The sequence below is a fragment of the Ornithorhynchus anatinus genome, chromosome X1, assembly GCF_004115215.2.
Source record: "Ornithorhynchus anatinus isolate Pmale09 chromosome X1, mOrnAna1.pri.v4, whole genome shotgun sequence".
In the NCBI taxonomy this organism is placed as follows: Eukaryota; Metazoa; Chordata; class Mammalia; order Monotremata; family Ornithorhynchidae; genus Ornithorhynchus; species Ornithorhynchus anatinus.
Window position 1 is genome coordinate 24369840 of NC_041749.1, and position 23895 is coordinate 24393734.

Here is a 23895-nt window from a genome sequence, read left to right on the forward strand (position 1 = left end):
TCCTAGCACTTTGTTATAATTAAAAAAAACCATACTTACATTAAGTTGTGCGAATGCAGTCCTACCTCATTCAAAATTTGCAGTAAGTAGCTAAGCAATTTTGTTAGAACTACTTAATGATGATCACTGTGCCCTAAGAATTACTGCCTAATATACTATAATTGATCTTCTTTCAGTTTATGCAAATGGTGACTATTCACCTAGGGGAAGATACACTCTAACTGGGAAGTCAGGTGAGTATTTGCCAACTAAAGTATATAAACACAGGCATACAAAGTCTGAGGTTTTGCATGGTTCTTTAGGCTCTGTGGTATGATGAGTCACAATAGAAATATTCAAGTTCATTCCATACCAAAATACACAGGAAAGCCAATGCCAGAACACTAAGTTAAAAACGCTTTCTTGGGAGTATTAAAGGATCTGTGGTGTTTTCTCTCTAATGGTTTTATTTTGCTAAAAGGATTGAATCATGTCCTAAGTGAATTGAAGCTTTTAGAGAAAAGTAGCAAACCAAGCCAGTAATGACATTTGCTTACAGAGAGGTCTAAGGCTGAAGTATATTGATAACTGGATGAAAAAAAGTCATCTTACACACATGAACAGATTTTAAATCTTTTCTACCAAGTGTTCATTTTTGTTGCAAAAGTCACTCCAGTGTGCCAAGTTTTAAATGCCTCCTCTGCTTTGAAATTAATTAAGACATGCAGAGTGATTATATATCTTCAAATTATACTGCACAATTATTGAGAAGTGGAAATGTATGTGTATTAAGGGTACTTTAGAGAACATATGTTTATGAATAGTTCTCACACAGATATCCATCCTGAAATCTGTTTAAGGCTCCCTAACAAATTATGTACTGCATCAAAAAACATAAGATTTAAAATTTACAGTCATGCAGTATTAAACCCTGGTTTATATCATCCTTGTAGATCATAATTGGGAGAGTTTAAGCATAAGGTAAAAAAGGAAAATACTTCCATTTCTTTAATAATGTGTTGTTTGAATTCTACATGCCACGAAGCAAAGTATCTATTTCCTCATAAAACGTTAAAATGAATAATACCTTGACAAAAGATAGAGTTACAGAAATCACATACACCCAGGTCTCTTATAGCATGGAGATGGCATTCTTGCAGTATTGTGCAATAAACAAAGCTCATTTCTAGGGCTAATCCCATGTTTGGCATTACACATGTCCACAACTTTTGTTTTTTAATGATATGTTAAGCACTTACTAAGTACCGTGCACTGTACTAAGAATTGGGATAGAGACAAGCTAATCAGTTTGGCACAGTACCTGTTCCACATAGGGCTCATAATCTTAATTCCCATTATACAGACGCAATAACTGAGGCACAGAGAAGTTGTGACTTGCCCAAGGTCACACAGCAGATACATAGCAGAGCTGGGATCAGAACCCAGCGTCTTCTGACCCCCAGTCCTGGGCTCTTCCTACTAGGCCATGATGCTTCCAATCATTTCTTCCAACACTGCATAATACTGTCCATATAGATGCACATGGTTGGAAAAATCTTGCCTGCTTTCTCACTGTATTCCAAATGTGTACTGCAAGTACTTGTTATGGAAAAATTTAAGGCATTGAGAATTGGTCACAAAATCTTTTAACCATCCAAACCCAAATCTGCCTCTCTCAATCTAGTCTCTCTCTCAATCTCACATCCCTTTTGGCACTCAAGATAGCTCTACTTGAATGTCTCACCAGGACTTCATATTCACTCTCTGAAGAATACTACTCATCTTTTCCCCTAAACCTACTCTAATTTTGCAATCTCAATCAATAACACTATCAGATTAGACAGAGCCGCTATGATGATCAGTTCCTCTAGCCCTCAAATTTAGGAGAGGGTGGAAAAAGTCAGGAAGATCTGTTCGTAGTGTCTCTCCCTGAGGGAAGTGAAAAGATTTAGCTGAGTCAACCACAGAACAGGAATGGGGAGGAGAAATTAGAGGGGGCAGATTGTGGAAATTTCCTGCCTTCTCTCAAAAGCCACCCCTTCCACATGTGCATCTGACCCCATTTCTTTACATCTTAAAATTTATTCAATTGTATTTATTGAGTGTTTACTGTTTCAGAGCAATAATAATAATAATGTTAGTATTTGTTAAGCGCTTACTATGTGCCGAGCACTGTTCTAAGCGCTGGGGTAGACACAGGGGAATCAGGTTGTCCCACGTGGGGCTCACAATCTTAATCCCCATTTTACAGATGAGGTAACTGAGGCACCGAGAAGTTAAGTGACTTGCCCAAAGTCACACAGCTGACAAGTGGCCGAGCAGGGATTTGAACCCATGACCTCTGACTCCAAAGCCCGTGCTCTTTCCACTGAGCCACGCTGCTTCTCTTAGAGCAGTGTACTAAGTCCTTGGAAAGTACAGTTCAGCTATAAAGAGAGACAATCCTGGCCTACAGTGGGTTTACACTCTAGAAGGGGGGAGAAAGGCATCAAAACAAGTAAACAGGCACCAATATAAATAGAATTTTAGATATATACATGTCAAAGTAAATAGGCATTAATATAAATAGAATTACAAATACGTACCTGAATACGAAAAACTCACACAAAAAAAATATCAAAACTCTTACCTCCTCCCTTACTCCCTCCTTAATAGCCATTTTCAACGATTAGCTCTCCAATGGCTTCTTCCCCACTGCTTTCAAACATACCCATGTTTCCCTTATGCTAAAAAAAAAAAAAACCTCCTTTGATTTCATGGCTCTCTGCTATCACCCCACTTCCTGCCTTCCATTCCTCTCCAAATTCCTTGAGTGAGTTGTCTACACCCACTGTCTCAAATTCCTCTCCTCTGATTCTGTCCTTGACCCCCTCTAATCTGGCTTCAATCCTATTGACTCCTCAGAAACTGCCCTCTCATGGGTTACCAATGATCCCCTTCTTGCCAAATCCGATGGCCTGTCTCCTTTTTAATCCTCCTCAACCTCTCAGCTGCCTTTGGCACTGTGGACAACCCTCATCTCCTGGAAACATTATCCAATTTTGGTTTCACAGACTCTCTTATCCTGGTTCTCCTCATCTCTCTGGCTGTTCATTCTCAGTCTCTTTCATGGGCTCCTCCTCTGACTCCCTCTTCTTAACTGGTTGAGGGGAGGGGTCCCTCAAGGTTCAGTTCTGGTTCTCTTCTCCACCTACACCCACTCCCTTAGATAATTCATTCACTCCCATGATTTCAACGACCACCTTTATTGAGATGATACCCAGATCTACATCTCCAGCCCTTTCACAAGCAATTAGTACAGTATTCTGAACACAGTAAGCACTCAATAAATATGATTGAATGAATGGAAAAAGGAGGCTCTTGGTCATCTTGGAGTTGGGAAGATGAATGAAAGAGAAAGTTAGAGCAGTGCAGAAGGGTGGTGAGAAGAAGAGAGGACGGTTTAATCAGGGAAGGCTTCTTAATAATAATGTTGGTATATGTTAAGCACTTACTATGTGCAGAGCACTGTTCTAAGTGCTGGGGGAGATACGGGGTCATCAGGTGGTCCCACTTGAGGCTCAGAAGTCTTCATCCCCATTTGACAAATGAGGGAACTGAGACTCCGAGAAGTGAAGTGACTTGCTCACAGTCACACAGTTGCCAAGTGGCAGAGCTGGGATTTGAACCCATGACCTCTGACTCCCAAGCACGGGCTCTTTACACTGAGCCACACTGCTTCTTGAAGGAGAGGTGCCTTCAACAAGGTTAGGGCAGTACAATATAACAGACTCATCCCCTGACCACAATGATAATTCAAACACCTGCCAAATCCTGTTGATTTCTCCAATAAGTGTATTTCAATAATTCCCACATGGAGCTCACAATAAAAGTGTGAGTAAACAAATATATAGAACACTAATAGAGGAGAACAAAGCAACAGTAAATTTCAAAAATCAACAACCTGAGACAACAATGGAAAACAAAGTAAACTAAAATTGCCTCTTTTAGGAAGGAGTGCTTATATGCTCTTTCTCTGACCTACACAGAAGGATAGCTGGTACTGAAGGAGAAAGTAGGAAATTCAAAGACAGTTTGAGTTAGATTTGTTTTCATTATTACCTAGTTAAGACCATATTAAATACTGTTGAAATCTCAGATATGATGTCTGCCTGACGTAGAGTTTGGAGGAGAAACTCAAGGAGACAGGAAACACGTGGACTTGGGGAGCTGAAAATTTAATAGGGAGTGTTTTCTTCATGACTTTCGTGTAACTAGACATGGGAGGGAAAAAAGGCTAATCCCTGAGACCTCTTCATCTTCAGGGAGATGCCTGGGCCAGGTCAAAGAGTGATAGCAGTGAAAAGGATGCCGAGACCTGGGCAGCTTTGACCTGAAACCTATGTTGGAAGAATAGGAGAACTGGAGGGCCTCAGGACCCAAAGGGGTATGGGCACTCATCAAGGGATTCTGAGGGTTGAAACCTCCCCCAGTAACATCACAGATCCTCAAAGGAAGAGGGATCATATCTCATTCTCACCTGTGTATTCTGCCCCAGTGCTTAATAGAGTGCTCCTGGCTTCAAAGAACTAATCGGTCAAAATGCCATCATTTCAAATCTTTTCAGCCTTTTTTGGAAACTCTCAATTCCTTTCAGAGACCTGGAATGAGCAAGTCTAGTGTCCCCTATAGACTATAAACTCCTTACAACAGGGATTGTGTCTGCTAACTCTATTGCAATGTACAGTAAGAACTCAATCATTACCACTGCTTGATTGAGTGGAAGTGTACTCAAAAAGGTATGGGTGTTACTCCCTCTTATGGTGTCAACTCCTATGAACACCTCCATTCTCCCTGTCCCAGAAGCTTACAACTTCTTTGTCATTTTCATTGCCTTATAATTCTTGTCAATAATATTTAACTATTACTTTGTGCAGAATACTATACTAACCGCTTAGGGCAGTACAATATAACAGACTCATCCCCTGACCACAATGATAATTCAAACACCTGCCAAATCCTGTTGATTTCTCCAATACAAGTTCTCACAGATCCTCCCTTTACTTTTTACTCAACTGCTACCCTGGTACCACCTCAGAACATATTCTGGCTAAGATATTGTATCAGCCACCTCACCGACTGAAGAATGCTACTCATCTTTTCCCCTAAACCTAACATTGCAATCTCAGTCAATAACACCATCAGATTAAACAGAGAGCCACTGATCTCAGATTTGATAAGCTGGAAGCCAATTATTAATCCTTAAGGAATGGTTATCCTGACTCTCTTGTCCAATCCAGTTAACACATGTTCCTTTACCTTTATACAGACTTGTGCTACAGAAGCAAGTGTGATAAATGCTATTGGAGCAGGTTGCAATCTGAACAAAAGGACTTGGTGTAACAAAACAATGTTTTTTTATTTAAAAAAACAATATCCATTAGCCTGAAATAAAATTTTTAAATTGGTAGTCATAGTTACAGGTAAATAAGTGTTGCATCGTCTCTTGAACTATATTTAACAGTGTTAAGGATCTTGGAACTCAACTGTCAGTGAGTGGAAGTTAACTTAAAATAGTTCTTCTTGTTGTATTACTATGCGTCAGGCACTCTTCTATAAACTGGGGTAAAAATAAATTTATCAGGTTGGACACAGTCCCTTTCCCTCATTGACTCACAGTTTATGTTGGAGGGAGGATAATTTAATCCTCATTTTACTGATGAGGTAACTGAGGCACAGAGAAGTTAAGTGACATCAATTTCACACAGCAAAAAATTGGCGGAAACAGGATTAGAACCTAGGTCCTCTGATTCCCAGGCCCATGCTCTTTCCACTACACCACTTTAAACTGGCCTAATGAAAACAGAGGGTTAAACCAAAGAGTGTTGAATCAATAATCCATCAGAAACATAAATATATTCCCAAGATTTAAAAAATCGACCCAAATATTAATATATTGAAAAGCAGTGATTAAAAACACAATAAATCTACTTATAAAATCAAATAGCAATGCAAATGTATTCCAAAAATTCCCACATGGAGCTCACAATAAAAGTGTGAGTAAACAAATATATAGAACACTAATAGAGGAGAACAAAGCAACAGTAAATTTCAAAAATCAACAATCTGAGACAACAATGGAAAACAAAGTAAACTAAAATTGCCTCTTTTAGGAAGGAGTGCTTATATGCCCTTTCTCTGAGTACAGGCTGTGTGCCACAGTAATAATAATTATTGTGGTATTGGTTAAGCACTTACTTTGTGCCAAACACTACTAGGGTAGACACAAAATAATCAGATTGATCACACACCCTGTCCCAGATGGGGCTCACAGTCTAAATAGAAAGGACAACCACTATCAAATCCCCATTTTATAGATGAAGAAACTGAGGCCCTGAAAAATTAAGTGACTTGACCAAAGTCATACAGTAAGTAAATAGTAGAGCTGGGATAAGAACCCAGTTAGAGAAGATAAGCAATTTGTCAAGGTTACACAGGAAGGAATGGGCAAAACCAGAATTAGAACCTAGGTCCTCTGACTCCCAGAGCCTTGCTCTTTCCACTAGGATTGATTCTCAGACTCAATCTCTCTCCACTAAGCCACACTGCTCCTCACTGAAATGTGCTATAATCACTACTCAAATCACTTAGTCATTCTTTAGGTCGTGCAGTGCAGAGAAGGGACAGCAGTCAATCAATAACTTATTAAGCACTTGTGTGAAGAGACATTGTGCTAAGCATTTGAGAGAGTACAATATACCAGAGTTAGTAGACATGTGCACTGCCCATAGGAAGCTTTCCATTCCACATGAGGAGACACAATGATGCATACAAATTACACATATGCAGCTAAAGTCCTGTGAGGCTAATGGTGAGGTGAATGAATAAAGGGTTGCAAATACCAGTACAAGGTCAACCCATAAGAGAATGGGAGAAGAGGAATTGAGGGCTTAGACAGAGAGCACTGAAGAAAGTGCTGGTGAAAGCTATAATCGTGATATTAGATGTGGGTCTCTGGCCTTTAGGGCATTCACAATATCAAAGAAGATAGGTGTCTTGGCAACAGACACATTACTGAAATTATAAAGACAAAACAAGTACACAAGGACCATAGCAAATGCAAAAAGGGCTCTAAACTACTATGGTTCAAGAAGCTGTGTTTAGGCTTACCATCCACGCCTTCCCAGGGTTTCCTAGACACAACAGTTGGTGAAGCATGCAGGCTACCCCTCTCCCTGCCTTGTTCTGGCAAGAGAGATTGGGACTCCCTTGTTGGTGTTGAGATTGGACAATGTGCCCGGATGCTGTCATGACAGAGCAAAGGCAAAGATCACTTGCTCCCTCACCTGCCTCAGCAAGGCAGGTCAAAATATTTTACAGGTTGAGGAAAGGAATAAACTTGGGAATCTTTAGGTGAGTGAATGCTGTGAGTAATTCCAATGCTAAATTGCATTAGTGTTATCATAAAGAATACTGAAAGAAAAATCTTTTAACAGGTGATGGCTGGGGTTTGAGTTTCTCTTGTTCTTTGTGAAGAGCTACAATAACACCAGCTAGCTATATAGATGAAAGTTACCTATTACTGCAAAGAGTTAATAAAGATGGATGTTTAATCTCTTTAGGCATGTTGTAATTTATTATTCCTTTCCAAATAATTTCCTTAGTGTGCACTGTTATGTGTTTTAACCCTTTATGGAAGAAATACATGTTTATTGCTTGACCATTTTCATGCAGCAGAAAATAACCCAATTCATATTTGAGAAAATAATACAAATAAATGAGATCAAATGTAGAAAAAGAAACACTATCATTCTTAGAGAACCGTTTGAGAGGTAAAATATAAATTGTGTTAGCTGAACTAATTTGTGTTAAATAATAAGCGGTCATGGCTAAAAATGCTATTGTGTACCCTGAGAGTTGAAAATTGTTCTAACTTACAGGGCTTGAACATGATGATTACAGATCAGTTCACACAGTTCAAGCTTGCCTAGGAAAGCCAGACCATATTTCTCAGCCTTCATAATTCATCTACACTACACTAATTATGTATGTCAAGGTAGGTTTCATTAAAAAACCTGGGCCTGATCTCCTCCCCCACTTTTTTTGTTGCTATGCTTGATCTGTTTTGTTCCCTTGAACACTGGAAATAAAGAGTACTCTAAATCTTTTAATCTGGCAATATTCAATTATAAATCTAATCACAGTGACATCAGGAGAGAAAAAATGCACTTAACACCAATTTCATTTGCATGAAATTTGCTGTTTCTAGTTTAACTGGATAAGTTCCCATGTTTAATATGTACAAAGTGTGTGAATTAACAATGGATGAGTGAACAATGCTATGGCAACCTTAACATTTACATTCAAGGGCTTCCCTATTTTAAAATTTAACACATTAGTGATATATCACTCCAAGTGTATTACTTTTGGTTTGGTTATCTTTAGTAATAGAGTATTATGAGCACAAAATAACTGAATATTTTCATGGTAAAATCTTGGAATAATATCAGGACTGGCTAGAATTTCATCTCTTTCATGGTTCCAGTAGAACCATATGACGACATACCTCTAGCCAGTCAGTCAAATGTATTTATTGAATGCTTACAGTGTGCAGAGGGGGAGTACAGTATAGTCCCACGCATTTAGTACAGTGCTCTGCACCTTGTAAGTGCTCAATTAATGTGATTGAAATGAAGAAACAATGAAAAACACATTCCCTGCTTAAATGAACTTACAGTCCAAAGGAAGGGTAATGTGGCAGATATTGGCTGCTTTGTATGGAATAAAGCTCACATCCACTTGGAAAAAAAATATTATTGATCTTTACTTTTAAGCCTGGTTTCAGCCATCTGGCGGCAGTAGCAACTTCTGCTCAGCTGACTGGTCTTGAGCCCATGCCATAGCCATCATTACTTGGCCAGTGGCTGCCACCACGGGACAGAAGATGGCGGAAATGACTCACCTTTCTCCTCCTCTGCCTCCCCATTCCATCTTTGCTCTTCCTCTCCCTGTCCCCTTCTTAAGCTTTCCTACCTGTAAAATGAGGATCAAGACTGCTTAATTAGGCTTCGTCTGTTCCATGATCTCGGAAAAATTCTTCCATGAAAAGATTCTTTTAAAACATTGTAGGATCTCACTTTTGGCCACAGTGGCATTGCAGTGGCCATGGGTGAAAAGACTGGGATTATTTAATCTTTTACCAGTTTAAAAGCAACAGCTCAATGATTTTTTGTCTATTATTATTATTCACTGCCATTCTTTCAACTATTAGAATAGCAGATATAACAAGTCACTAACACTGTAAACTGTAAATGAAATTCACAAATACAGAATATTTGACAACACAGTACTCTGTACATAGTAAGCACTTAATACCTTTGATGATAATTTATGATACACAGCCCTAGGCGGTCTCAATCTGCATCTACTTACAACTAGCCCTGATACTGGCTGCGGCTTCTGACATCAGTCCTGGAAATGACTTCCAGACTAAACCATGAGTTTGAGATCATATCTAGAGAGCATGGCCACATCTGACATGGTCTTGTTGGGAGTCAGTTTTAGATAATGATTGCATTTGTAAAGCACTTACTATATGCAAAGCACTGTTCTAAGTGTTGGAGAGGATACAAAGTGATCAGGTTGTCCCACACGGGGCTCACAGTCTTAATTCCCATTTTACAGATGAGGTAACTGAGGCACAGAGAAGTGAAGTGGCTTGACCAAAGTCACACAGCTGACAAGCAGCTGAGCCGGGATTTGAACCCATGACCTCTGACTCTCAAGCCTGTGCTCTTTCCACTGAGCAATGCTGCTTCAGATACCTGAGGTAACTTGAATATGCAGAGTAACTCTCCAGTCACTATTATTACTCCACAGCATTACCCTCCTGACAGATTGAAGTCTCTGAAACTGGAAGATAGAAAATTGGGGGCATGCAGAAGTTGTCTGAATCCACTTAGATCTGCCTTGGTGCTAACCCAACACAGTCTTTCAGACATAAGACACAGCTAGAACCTAACCAGTGTAGGTAGTTTCTTTTATGCCAATTTCTTGCATAAAAGCACTATATGTTGGTTGATGCTTCATGAAGTGTTGTGGCCTAGTGGATAGACCATGGTCCTGGGAGTCAGAAGGACCAGGGTTCTAATCCCAGCTCCCACCACTTTTCTACTGCACAACTATGAGCAAGTCACCTTATTTATCTGTGCCTCAGTTACAGATTTAATGGGAATTATGACCAAGTCCCATGTGGGACATGGACTATGTCCAACTTGATCGGCTTTTATCTAATCCCAGTACTTAGTACAGTGCCTGGCACAAAGTAAACACAAATATCATAAAAAAGGACTAGGGATGAGGTAGGTAGGCCTGACCTATCGGTCATTCATGTTCCAACTGTGGAAATTCTGCTGCTCCACTATTCTGTGTTATGTATCTATCTTAAAAAGGGTTACTTTCCCCTCTGATGTTTCTAAGAGTAAAATGGTGAATCTCCAAGTGGGGGCCCATATTTTTATGGTATTTATATATTTTTTTTGATATTCAGCATTTGCCATGAATATTGATACATAAAAATTTTACATGTGATCTATGGTACACTCAATAGGACATTCCTATTTATATTGATAATGTTTCTACATAAAATTTGATTAACATCTGATGTGCTCATCATGAGGAGAAAAGGTATATTATAATAATACAAAGAAGTTAATAAAATTTTGCTTATTACAGGTGACTTAAATAAAGATTATGAAGCAAAGACCAGTAAAATCTGCTCAGCCTATTTCTTGTGTAGAGATAGATCATTACTACAACTACAGGTGATTTAGCTGCTCTCTATCAGCATATCCCTGTGCAAAGATCACTTATTCTGCCAGATTTCACACCTGAGAAATTTATAAATAAAAGAAGCAACTTTACTGAGTTTCAAACAATCATTTGAGTGAGTAAATGTGCTGTAGAAACAAACAGGAAAAAAAATCTCTTGTAACGGACAAGAAAGGGTGCTAAAAATACAGAGGAAATGAAAGAGAATGACTGCATTAGCCAAATAAAATGAGCCATACAATTTTTTTCTTTTTAAAAGATGTGTTTCATGAGTCATGATAGTCATACCTGGTCTTACACTTCCATTTAAAATATATGACTACCATGAAATTGTGCTGGAGATATGCTCAGCATTAATCTAAGAGGAAGACTACAGTTCACCTTTTCTAATAGTATTCTGAATATTCTCTGTTTACTCACCCAGCACTGACTATGCCTAGGTCTGTATAGCTTGTGAAATCTGATAAATTGCACTGTCTATTGTAATATGATGGAAAATATGTTGGGAGAATAACTAAATGACACGTATAATTTTTTTTTTCCATTTGTGAGTAAAGTGGTAGAAACGCAAAACCCTTCTGACAGACTTTAAAAGAGGTTGTGAAAAGAGGTAATAAATATTTTCTCAACCAAATTTTAAGCACTTTATGAAACCCACTGGTTGAATGTGTTAAGCTATGAAGGTTAACTATGCAGCTTATTTTCTCAAAAAATATAGAAAATATTTTTACCTAACTAGATATTTGAGAATTTAAGACTGATGATATTAAGTGAAAGCCTTTCCTATCTCCTTCCCAATGTGCTAGGCTCTGGATAATTTAATCCGAAATCTAAAATAGTATTTCATTTTCAGCTTTAGGCCATTTTTAAGTAATTTTCCCTGAAACTTACCCATAGACAAAACCCCTACATTGGATCAGAGCTTAGGTATATGTTAACCTTTATAATCATTTCCACAATTAGCTCCAGGCTCCAAGCAAGATATAGCTAAAATATACCCTTGGGAGTTGAGAGTTGCCACAAGGGTTTTGATCAGAATGTCAATTATACAGGAAATCCACTGTACTTCATTACTCTAGTGCTAAGTTTAACTTTAATATGTCCTACTATGAAACAACATATGCCTTCAAGCCTTAAAAACAGTTTAAGGAAAATGTTTGCTAAACACAGCAAGATTTAATCTGTACAAATGTATTTTCCTGTCAAACAAGGTGGACATTTTTTTCCACCTCTCCCTCCCTTGTGATGTTTATTTCCACAAGAGAATGCTTTTTTTCATAAACAGTAAAAGGTGATATTTAGAACGAGAGGAGTGGTATGACTAAATGTCACCAATACCTGATTTCTTTTTTTAATCCCTCCTTTGTATAGTAACAAAAGATGAAGGCAGGATGGTCTAGTGCAAAAGAGCAGTTCTGATCCAGGCCGGTCTCTTCACTCTCTAAGACACTTGGGAAAATGGGGACAATAATTCTAGCCTCAGAGAAAAGCTTTGATGATAAAATTAAGGAACTGATGAGAAACTGCTTTGGTAAAAATAAATTCACTGTTTAAATTCAATCATGTTGCTATAGAACTATCCAAAATATGTTGAACACTGACTCTTTTCCAGATGGAAGAGTCACAATCAAGCCTTAAATAAAGCTTTTCGCTTGCAGGATAAATGTTAGGTAGCATTTCTAACAGTTATAATGCACAGTACACATGTACTCAGACTCCTTGATGGAGGTATTTGAAAACAAGAATGGCCATGAAAGGCAAGATTGCTCTAGTCCTTCCATAGGGGTCTGCTGTTGAGGAACCAGTTCTCAAGGCTCCACCGAGTGCCAAGGAAGGTCAGGGCCTCTTCAGCCTGGTAATTCTCCTTGTGAAAAACACAAAGGTCAGGAATATTCTGCATAAAGTAAATTACCAATAAATATCACTGATTAACAACAAAAAATCCTATCTCATCTTCAGAATCAAGAACTTGCTAAGCACTGAGTTCCAGGGTATGCAAAAATATTCAACTAAAGAATAGGCTCAATAACTTGAATATAGGCAAGACTAACCCAGAAAACATTTTATATATATCTATATGAATTGGAGGAGCAGTCTTTCAAACAAGGAATTTATGTCTTTGTTTTAGTAGATTGTAAACTTCTTGAGGGTAGGAACTATATCTTTTTTTAAAAAAAATAAAATTGATACTTATTAAAGTGCTTACTCTGTACAGAGCACTGGGTGAAGCACTTGGGAGAGAAGACATGAGCCCTGCAGACAAGGGGCTTTCTGTCTAGAGAGGAAGACAGATATTCTCAATAATTAATAGATTTGCATGTTTTTAATTTTTCAATTTTGTCTTCTACTAGACTTGTGAAGGTATTGGGTATTAGAAAATTGTTTAACAACATCTGGCCAAGATTGCTGCAAAGGGAATCACATAACACCTCTATAGCATCAGTGATACTAGGGCAAGTAGCAGACAGTATTACTTGGACTTATTAACTAAGCAATGGTACTAATTAAATACCTTAGTGTTTACAGAGCATTCTACTGAGTGCTTGAGGGACAATAATTAAAATTGAAAAGTAGCATGGCCAAGAGGCAAGAGCCTGAGTCTAACAGTCAGAGAGCTTGGATTCTAATCCCAGCTCTACCAATTGACTGCTGAGTGACCTTGGGCAAGTTGCTTAATTTCTCTGGGCCTCAGTTACTTTATCTGTTACATGGGTATTTAGACTAGCCTTATATGGGACAAGACTGTATCCAAACTAATAATCCTCTATCCAATGCACAGTACAGAGCCTGGCACCAAGTAAGCGCTTAAATACCAGTAAAAAAATTAGAGAACATAGTTCCTCCCTTCAAGAAGTTTACAATCTCCTAAAACAGAAATACATACATTCCTTACTAATAGAAGCAACATATAATAGAAGGAATATTACAATTGATAGATAAGTGTAAATTAATGTAAGTTGAGATATTCACAGAAGTGTTAAGAATAAATGTATAAAGATAAATGCTAAAAATAGTTGTTCAATTAACATGGTCTAGTAAGACTCCTTGAGGAGATAGATTTTTCAAGATGGCTTTGAAGATGAGGAGATCTTGGTCTAGAGACAGCAATGGTACAATTCCCTATGAGGACATGTGATGATGAGCATCTCACTATACCAGTCCTCTCTCTAGGTTTAAATAAGAACACCCCTGTCGTCATCTACTCCATTTTCAGTTTCTCAGTTCAGTAGGTGTCTCCTAATGGCATAAAGGGATAAATCAACTCTGTAAATAGTAGTGGTGATATTTATCATGTGCCTGTTTGGTGAAGAGGCACCAATATACTAAGCGCTGGGAACAAAATATATAGGTGAAATACTGACAAGGTCCCTTGTCTTCCAGGAGCTCACTACCTAAGAATAAGAGAGGGGAGGGTGGACTGGTGACAGACCCATAAGGAATGATAAAACAACTACACATACAAACAATTTAGGCAAGCAAAGGAGTATCTGGAAGGTTCCATTTACATAGCTTAGGTGATGAGGAAGTTTCCCGTGAGGAAATAGGACTTCAGGACTGAAAATTTGCACAGATGAATTGATTACTGTACTCACTGCTTATGCAATGCTATTTTCCTTCTCTTCCCCTAAAGTCAGGTTTCCCTAAGGCATGTAAAAAGGTGACAATGGACAATTTAAAAATGGCAAGTTCCTTGGATGCAGGGATCATCATGCCTACCAACTGTATGTGTTTTCTTTGCACATAGTAAGCATTCAAATGCCCGTGACTGATCTAGTTCTGGACAGTACTGACTTCCAATAGTTATAACTCAGAATCTAGGAAAATATTATCAGTTGTTTGTCCAGGGGTTTCTGAAAGAGTGACCTAATGAAGATCTTTTCAGAGAAAAACTGTATAGGATTTTTCTTCAGGCCAGGAATACAAACATGTAATATTATAGGGAGAAAGAAACTATTAAATTTCACCCACTTTAATATAGACTTAGTGATTCACTTTCTGATCAGCAACATTAATTACTTTGGAAAGTAACACCTCCATCCTGACAGACCAAATCACTGACCAAGACAAACCAATGTTGATACTATCATCTGACAAAAACCTTTCTGTAAAGAGATGGACATTGACCAAGGTAAGGTAATCAGTAAAACCTTTTCAGTAGTCCAAAGATGTTCTGTCCTTGAAGATGAGAGCCTTCTTTTCACCTCTAGGGATGAATAGAATTTAGACAAGTGTTCTTAAAAATTTCACATGAAGCACAACTGAAAAAGGAAGCATCAAAACAATAGTGTTAGCTTCTCTCTGCAATTCCACTTTCAACCCTCAAAGACTCCATTTCAGTAAAAGCCCAAGACTACAGTTCTCTTTCTCTCAACCTGGAAACCATTCACTTGGACCAAAGAAAAGCAAATTTCAAAAATCTATATATGCCCAACACTAAATTGAAATCAAACTGAATAGGGATGACATCAATTACCTGGACTACAAAATATCACAAATCATTTTGGCTTATTAGTTTTCAGTCACTGTTTTTAAAATGTATCTAGACTGTAACCAAGAATGTCCATTACTAAAGGCTGGAAAACTAAATTTGAATGACTAGCAGTCCCTAATATCCAAGAGAAAAGTAAAACTCTCAGAAAGTAGTCAGAATGCATAGGGTGATAATAAGCATGCTCTCCATTTCATTATGAAAAATATTCACACGTTAAATATACAATGTAGAGTTATAGACAGTGAAACAATATTCTGGCTTTTATTTGCAGAAAAATGATTAGACATCAAGTTAGTCATTGAGATCTGAACAAAAACAAAATTGCTGTCAAGGCCTTTCAAATTGAATTTCTAATCCATTAAAAAAATCAATACTAGTGGAAGCCAATATATGGACTCAGGTTGAGTAATAATTGGATTTGCAAAAAAATCTGAATTAGTGTGCTCTTGTGGTGGTTTATAAAATGTTTTCTATGTAACTTTTCCTATATTTTATCATGAGTAAACGTTTCTATAAGGGTAAAATTCCCTTGGCAAATATAAATTTTAGTTATTTCTTTTTGCAGTGGCATAGTCATAAAAATCATACCGACAGAGTATATATTTCAAATATCAGACCGTGATTTATGTTCAAGGACATTTGAGATGGCAGTCGTTGGGATTAGAAGAAACTTTATTGAGGAGGTAAAGAGGGCAGCTAAAGTGGACTTTAGCATGAAGGAGAAGAATGCTTGTGACTACATACCTTGCTGAAATGTCTCTGATATAAAATTCATTAAGCTAGTCTTCTGAAATCAAAACATTCAAATATGTGTGTGTGTGTGTGTGTGTGTGTGTGTGTGTGTGTGTATCAATACACACTTCCCTCCACTCTTTTGCATGGCGGTTGACAATTACTGATAATAGCATTTGGAACAACTCAAATTCTAAGTAAAATCAAAATGAAAATTCAATTCAAGAATCATGCTGAAACTGAAAAAGACATGTCAACTCAAGAATCCCCTTTTCCAAACTTAAGCACTGATTTCAAATTATATTAAGAAATATGGCTAAACACATCTCCCATCTATAAATCCATAGTAGCAATACCTGAATAATAAGATGATCTCAGTATATGCAAATAACTAACATGTACTGAGGGAAGAGAAAATTGAGTCTAAGGAAATCTGATTTATATTCCATGTCCAAAAACACTGATCAGAAGGGAATCAAAATGAGATTCATTTGACCTGTGAACCACTAACTGCCAACACATAAAAAACACCATCATAACTATAAACCTTTATGATCTTAGTGCCTAAGTGTTCTTCAAAGAACCAAAGACTTATGCTTACATCATGCTTTTATCATGTTTGCAAACAAAGGACTCTTATAATCAATTCTGATGCCAGGTTTCTGATGGGCATTCGGGTCAAGTGGCAGGAGAATGCCATAATCTTCTGGCATAATGTAATGAATAGGAAGAGGTGTGGCCTAGTAGTTAGAGCACGGGTCTGGGAATTAGAAGGACCTAGGTTCTCATACCAAATCTGCCCCTTGTCTCCTCTGTGACCTTGGGGAAATCACCCAACTTCCCTGAGCCTCAGTTAACTCATCCATAAAATGAAGATTAAGACTGTGAGCCTCATGTGGGACAAGGATTGGGTCCAACTTGATTAGTTTGTTTGTATTTACCCCAGTGCTTAGTAGCAAGCACTTATATACCATAAAAAAGCCCCAACACACAATAGGTTTGTTCATCCTCCCCAATAGGGAGTTGGGATTAGGGTCACACTCAGAAAGCCAAAAATAGGGGGATTAGGTAAGAAATGATGAGAAGAGAAATGACCTGAGAAAAAAGAAATATAAGTGAAAACAGAAAGATTTGAGAGTATTTGGTTGGTAAAGTATAAAACTATGCTTTCCTGGAGGAGCAAGAATTAAATATAAAGACTAGATTAAGGATAAGAAAACCAAATTAAACCTTAACAATAGTTAATTTGTTAGAGTACTGCAAAAGCTCCTGCTGTCAGCAGAAGCAGAATGTATTGTATCAGAGTACCATATAAAATATCCTATTAGAAAACTGAGAATAGCTGCAGACAAGTGAGGCTATCACGGCTACCCACTCATCTCCTATTGCTAAGGAAAACAAGTCACATTTCAAAGCTGATGCTTCTACAGAGCAGATGTGAAAGGGCTATAAAAATGTTATGTCTTTTCAGCAGAGAATATATAGCTGACTAGTTCAGAACCAAAATGAGGATAAAGAGAGAAAATTAGAGTGCTTTTCTTAAAAAAAGTATATATAATCCACCATTTTTTTGGTTTTCCTTTCAATCTTTAGGCTTAAGCTATTGTGATTCACAGAATTATAAACTTGGTTCTGGGAGGAACCCTAAAGGTAGGAGTGATTAGTTTTCCATTTGATGCCAGGTCACTGACCAAAGAACAATTTTTCTTTTAATTTTAAATAAAATCACCACTGGTTGTCATGACTCCTCCCAGATAAGTCCATCCTCACACTGATACTATTGCAGCCACTCCCAGAAGCAAAAGTATTTCAAAGTGAAAAGTCTGAGTCAAGGACAAGCAATAGGGAGGACAGAGGTGATTTTCTATGAGTTATGTTGGGTCACTGATTCAGAATCTTTTTTTTTTATAGAAAATCAGCACTGTCTCAGAAATCTCTGGTCTAGTCCCCTTCATCTGAACAGAGAAATAGTTAAACCAAGATAAATGACTGTTTATTCCATTCATTCTTAAAGATTTTCTGAGAGACTCCACAGCTCCCTTGGTAAACTGTTCTCCTGTGAGGTCAAGTGCCTGTCACGTAGTAAGTGCTTGAATATCATTAAAAAAAAGATTCCTTGATATGGTGAGTATATGAAGACTTCCTTTTGTGTATGGGCTGAAGCACTCAGTGCTTTCAATGTTGTAGAGTCATGATGCCCTTGGAGAATTTATAGAATCCTCTTCTCCAGTCAATTGCAATCCTGATGTTCCACATGGTTATAACATCGTTATTTCATTAACACCTAATTTACAAGCAGAAACCATTCTAAATGTATCAGAACAGATGCAGGAAATAATTATAATATAGATTGAAATCTTCATCTTCTATTCAAATATTTTTAAACCCATCCATCTTAGAAAGAAAATGTTATTTTTCCTATGTTCATGGAATAGGATTCTAAATAGAATGCAAAACAGTTCACCAACTCAAAAAAACCCAAACAGATGTGGTTTCTTAGCACATGACTATCTGCAGTGTTATAGTGTCTAGATTGTTCTGTCGTGTGTACTGGGTGATTAACATAACCTTTGTCTGTAACTACCTTAAATTAAGCCATAAATCAGCACCATAATACCTGAATAATATGCTCTGCATTTAGAGAATCCACATTTACATTATGTAAACAGACACTGCCATAACTTTTAACTAATTTAGAGTATTATAAAAACAAAAAAGTACATTATGACATTTTATTGCTTAGTTGAGAATATTCCTGGGAACTAAAATGAAGCGGTGTTATTCTAAATTTATAAGACAATCAAATTCACACACTTTTATTGCACCTCCCTATTCTGTTCTCATCACACTGATTAACTTAGAAAGCCAAGAACCCCAATTTGGGGGACATGGGGCAAGTGATCACTTGGAAGAGGTCAAAGACTATCATGTTAAGGAAGGCAAACTGTCTATAGTCGAATTATTATTGGAGGGGAAGCATAATTGAATAACTTTTACCAGAAGCGTACTTTAGTTCAGTTCTGCAGATAGCATGTTGTGAACACACACACACACACAAAATATATTCTACTATAAATGCTATTTTGACCAGTAAAGGCCCCAGGTGCCTGAACTTGAATGTCCTTAAAAATTTGGGAGAATTGATATTTACTGATAACATATGAGGGAATAGACTCAATGAAAGAGCTATGGAACTTAATGTTAACTTTAGTAAGGATAATTCATGCATTCATAAAGAAACTACTTTAGAAACCAAGAAAAACTGAAAATATTCAAACATTAAATTCCACAAGCATTGACTGGCACCTATATGTAGTTATCCCATAACATTACCAAAACAATTGATTGATTCCAATAATTGATTCCAAATTTTCCCCCATTAGCATTAAAAGTTTTAACATCACACATAAAAGTCAAAGAAGGCACAACAGGTATCTTTCCCCCAAATAAAAATTGTTTTTCAGATCTTTTTAAGGGTAACCAGATCTGGAGGTTATTAAACCCTGAGGAATTAAGATAATGATGAATGCTTGTTACCTCTATTGGAGGTATCCTCAATCAATTAAGGTTTTTCAGAACTTTGGGAGGAAATAATGAATTTTCAATCTTCTGAAATTATTTTAAGCAAAATGAATCTTGATGAAATCAACAATCTATGGAAAGATCACTTCACTGAACTTAATGTCAAAAATTATTAACAAGTAGAGTCACAAAAAATATAAATGTTCTTACCTCAGTAGAAAGATTTCATTCTCAGTAGGTCTAACTTCAGTAAGCCTGCAAACACAGCAATAAATGTACAAGAATTAAATACATTTGCATTTAATGCTGTGTTCTAGATGAGCAAGTTGGATTTTTTTTTCCCCTCTGCAGGTAAAAATCATTGTCCTGAAGTAGAACCAGAAAAAAAAAAAGAGTAAGTTCTCTAAAAGTGGCTTACTTGAGCAAGAATAAAGTGATTTACAGAACAGTATAAGCTGGTAAAAACCAGAGGAAAGAACAAGGTTGACCAATCACAGAACAAGCCTTTTAGAAGGGCAAATTAGTATGGACGATCTCTGTTTAAAATCCCTACCTCCCTTCACTTCCCCTCCTGGTCTTTTTTTTTTAACCATATCAAACAGGCTATAAACATGTGGATATATACAAAATCTTTTATTTTACCTCCCAAAAATACTATTTTGAGCTTTTATTTCTAGCTTTCACTCATAAAACACTAGAAATAGACCATAAGCCCCATTGTTGGGTAGAGATTGTCTCTATCTGTTGCTGAACTGTACTTTCCAAGCGCTAAGTACAGTGCTCTACACACAGTAAGTGCTCAATAAATATGATTGAATGAATGAAATATATCTTTGGCTGCATAAAAATCTACCAAAAAGCCAACACATATTGAGAAATGTTTAAAAAAAATCCTGATGGTGCAACATTTCAGAAATTCCATTTTATGAGGTAGGATCCAGTCTTGTTATTATTTTTGCAGTCCAGGCCTAGGGAATGGAAGATCTTCTCACACAGTCCTTCTGAGAAAGGGTTTGACTTCCATTTCTTTTGGTTTCTTCCCAAGAGCCCCATTGATTTGTGCTTCAACATCACTACCTGAAGCATGTTCTTTCCAAGAAAATGTTCAGTCACTTCAGTTACTGTTGCAAATAATGCATAACTACATGACCTCTTTTTCTTATGTCAGTACTTTTTTCTGTTTTAAGTTCATGTTGGTGGGAAATAAATAATGCAAAAGCATATAGTCCCAAACAAGTGCCTGATTCCTATGTAATTTACTGTACTAAACCAGCAATATCTATCAAAGAAGAAGGCCTTTTCATGCTATATGAAATGTTTTCTTCTCCATATTAAGGGATATATTATGTTAACCTCTCTAGAATGCTTTGCAAGGGGAAGAACAAGTAGGTAATTTGCCAAGTATTCATTTTTGAAAGGCCAATCATTTTCCCAACCAATTCTTTCATATACACCTAGAGAAGAAAAGTTGGAAAGTGAGCTGTTAGCCTCTCTACACATATCAAATCTTCACAGGAATACCCCAGTCTTATTGAAATGATGGGTGCCTACTTTTTTTGGACAGGGCAGGCTAATCCTTTTCCATCTGACAGATACTTTTGACTATGGTTTCTTTCACTGAAACCACCTTTTCTCCTCAGAATAGTCTGGGCAAAAAAATAGGGAGATCATGTGACTTCTCTAGTGCAATGAATTAAGCCTTACCAATCTTGCAGATAAAAACTATACCTGGAGCCACTTATAGTTTTCAAAAGGGACACATAACAAAAAAAATATTAAATTATCTTTGCTGAGCAGACTGTTGTATATTTTCTTGCTTAGGGAAACACCCAAAGATAAGTGATGGTGCTGACTCCTCTGGTCTTCCCTGGAGGTCTTTTGCTTGGAGTTAAATGTAACTTTCACTCATTGCTAGATAGAGGACAGGCTTTCTAGGAGCAGTAGAATATTCAGGGAACAGAATAGCTTCAACTGTCCTCAAATAAGGAATCAGGGTGGTAGAGTGAAGAGCAAAAAGTGGGAAGGAGACTTCAGTGTGCATGGTTAGAGTGCTGTTTTTCCACCTTTTCCAGGTCTTCAGTTCAATAATGTCAATCTCTAAAATGACATATCTACATTAGGTTAAGAACAATTTTATCAAGGAAAAAATCCCCTGGACTCATTTTCTTTTTTTAAAAAAGCAATAATGCTTCATTCTCAATTGCATGTGAAGTAGATAAGGACATATAGGGTTTGCTTCTGAGAAGACACATGAAAATATCATTTCACAAGTCAAAGTTGTACCTCCAAATCTGACAAGCTGCATAGTAAGTGGACACCTAGGAGACAGCAGCAATCGAGTTACTGCATGTAGAAGTGAATTGTCTTGAGGCACTTACGTGCAACAAAAAGAAACTCTATTTCATTGGCTCTAAAGCACTCACTCATGCTGGCCCCTCCTACATTATTTCTCTGATTTCCTACTACAACCCAGCCTGAACACTTTGCTCCTCTAATGCCAACCTACTGACTATACCTCAATCTACCTATCTCACTGCTGACCTCTCACCCTCATCCTGTCTCTGGCCTGCAACTTCCTCCCCCTTCATAGTTAACAGATGATCATTCTCCCCACCCTCAAAGCCTAACTGAAAGAGGCCTTCCCCGACTAAGCACTCATTTTGTCTTCTCCCATGCCCTTCTGTGTAAACCTTTGCACTTGGATTTTTACCCTTTTTTCACCCCACACCCAGTCCCACAGCACTTCTGAAAATATCTGCATTTCATTTTTTATAGACTGTCTGCCTCACTCGCTCTCCTTGTGGTCAAGGAATATGTCTACCAATTCCATTATATTGCACTCTTCCAAGTGCTTAGTACATTGTTCTGCACACAGTAGGCACTCAATAGCTACAGTTGATTGGAGAGGAGGCTTGTAGGTCACTTTAGCTCTAAGGAGCAGAAGGGAAAATGATACCAAGCACTGTCAGAAGCAAAATATAACTGCACAGATAAAATACTTTTTTTTTTACTTGCAAAGGATATGAAGGGGTGTTGGTCACTCATCACATATGCTCACATATATAAATACAATTAATGACTAGTCAGCCATTTAGTACAGCAAGTGATCACTAGGGAAGGACATTTTAATTGGCCGCCAAATATTTGCTATCTTTAGGCACGGTAATTCTTAAAGTGGGAAAAACACTGCCTGAAGAATATATTCAACATAAATTCCTTTAAACGTATAGTATTTCAGCTAGTCATGCAATAAATTGCATGTGTGAACACTGTGTGAGAGGAAATTACATCTATTCATCCCATAATTTCACCATTCATTTTAATATTTAGGGAGTGAAAGATTGTCAGGAGCTGTTATCACAAGAGACATGATACATCCTTTGTGCCTGTGAGCCAATTGTAAGCTGTGATGTATCTGGGTATTCAGTGATAAGGTGCCAAACGCCTACCTGTAAATGGAAAAGCAATTTGCCCCTGTGCTTGACTTAATAGAGTGTCAAAATACGCTAATTCTTTTGCTTTCTCCAATGAAGAAAGGTTAGATTGGGGGGTGGGGGCGAGGGTGAATCCTGATTGTATAGCTTGAATCTTGCCATATGAATAGAAAGAAAAACAAATCAAATCAATGAAATGTTTAGAAAACATAATTTTGAACTCTGCTATTATATCATTCATTCATTACTCAGCCTGGTATTAAAACATAGAATTTCCTTGTTTCATTCAAAAAGATACCTTTACATTTGTAATTTTAAAGTATTTTTGAGTGTATTTTACATAATGTGACATATAAATTGCACACTGCTGAAGGACTGTCTGTCTCCCTGAATGAAACAATTTTAATCTCAAGAGTTTTATATCTGTTAAAAATCTATTTAAATATGAGCATTCAATTTACCATGGCTCGACATTTATGATGAAGTTGTTTTACAGCAACAGAATTTATAATAGACAAGATCACAGAAAAATACTTGTGGTTATGTGACAGGCAAGATTGAAAAAAAATATAGAGAAAATAATCTCAATCCTCAAATATGTTCACATGTATCTAAATACTTTCAAAGTTCTGTGTTTCCTTTGGAAATAAATTTTCACACTTAAATCATAAGGAAAAATTATAATTAAAAGCATAATACTTGAATTCAAAAACTAAAAAATATTGCTATTGAAAATTGGACTTCATTTTGTATTCACAAACTAATTTAAAAATATACATTTCTAGGCTAAATGGGAGTATAAGTATAGTGAAACATCTTAAATATGTCAAACTAAAAATAAAGGTACATGAAATCTCAATTTTCATTTTAAATTTAGTTTCGAAATATATAGGAAAAACACTCGTAAAAATTCTGCCTCCAATGTAC

General features: G+C 37.1%; 1 long non-coding RNA gene across 1 annotated transcript in view; it reads right to left on the reverse strand.

Annotated features, from left to right (window-relative positions):
- Nucleotides 1-14941: 14941 nt before the first annotated feature.
- The window catches only part of LOC114806588, a 62229-nt gene continuing 53275 nt past the window's right edge, over nt 14942-23895 (reverse strand). The window contains exons 2-3 of the long non-coding RNA XR_003754627.2: nt 19745-19789; nt 14942-15047 (exon numbers count right to left, since the gene is read on the reverse strand). This is a non-coding gene — a long non-coding RNA (uncharacterized LOC114806588). The remainder of the gene's footprint in view (nt 15048-19744; nt 19790-23895) is intronic.